The sequence below is a fragment of the Seriola lalandi genome, unplaced genomic scaffold (genome assembly GCF_002814215.2).
Source record: "Seriola lalandi dorsalis isolate HSWRI2012SDOR001 ecotype SW California unplaced genomic scaffold, Sedor1 jcf7180002054970, whole genome shotgun sequence".
Classification (NCBI taxonomy): Eukaryota; Metazoa; Chordata; class Actinopteri; order Carangiformes; family Carangidae; genus Seriola; species Seriola lalandi.
This window is the reverse complement of record NW_019525521.1, coordinates 1,244,466-1,245,298: the sequence shown is the minus strand read 5'-3', so window position 1 is coordinate 1,245,298 and position 833 is coordinate 1,244,466. Positions and strand designations below refer to the sequence as shown.

Sequence of the window (833 nt, the reverse complement as noted above, 5' to 3'; positions counted from 1 at the left end):
ACCTCTGACCTCTGACCTCTTCACTGTTGGTTGGTTAGTCACTGTTGATCAGAGAGAAATTAATGTTAAAGATCTCAGAGAGAAGAACGACATGAGTTTAATCACAAGGAGGAAGTGACATCATACTTATCACAGGAAGTACATGATGTGGTTTTAGACTGAGAACAGTCTACAGGACGGTCTGAACAATGGAGGATTTTCACCGTGTCACCAGCTGTTGCCGCCCTTACCAGCTCCTGTTGCCTAGCAACCTTGACAACACATGATTTTTTCACAAAAACTTGAGGTTAATTTAAGGCCCTTGTTTTTAACAGTTGTATCGTTATCGTTGTTGTTTGTTTCATGTCCTGCGCACAATGAATGTGGGGAGAGGTTCGGAACGAAGGATCCACCTGATGGTCGCAATCGATCTTCAATTGCAGCCTCCAACCGATGCGACACAAGCGACTTCCGGGCTCGTTATTTTACAGCAGGACAGTCTCACTTCATCCCGATGGGAAAAATCCCAAACGACCTTTGTGTGATGGTCAATTTAAGACGACGTTCTTTACTTAGGGACTGTGTTCGCCAGAGAAACAGCAGCGTTGGATCCTTTCCGCCATCACCACTGTCGTTCCCTTAACTTGACCGAGCTAACTGGACCTTAACATCACCGTGGCAACAACAATCTGTTGTGTTGTTTAGTTCAGATGACTCGACTGACGTGGGAGATCAGTGTTCGCTTTACATTTCCAACCAAAAATCAATGTGGGCCTCTTTCAACCAGGACCACAGTTGTTCCCCAACACTAACCAATCGGAATGAGGAACTTTATCGTGACTCATTGTGTTCAC

General features: G+C 45.1%; 1 protein-coding gene across 1 annotated transcript in view; it reads right to left on the bottom strand.

The window, feature by feature from the left end:
- Positions 1-833, bottom strand: part of LOC111646389 (adenylate kinase 8-like) — a 12,970-nt gene that overhangs the window by 1,022 nt on the left and 11,115 nt on the right. The window lies entirely within an intron of this gene.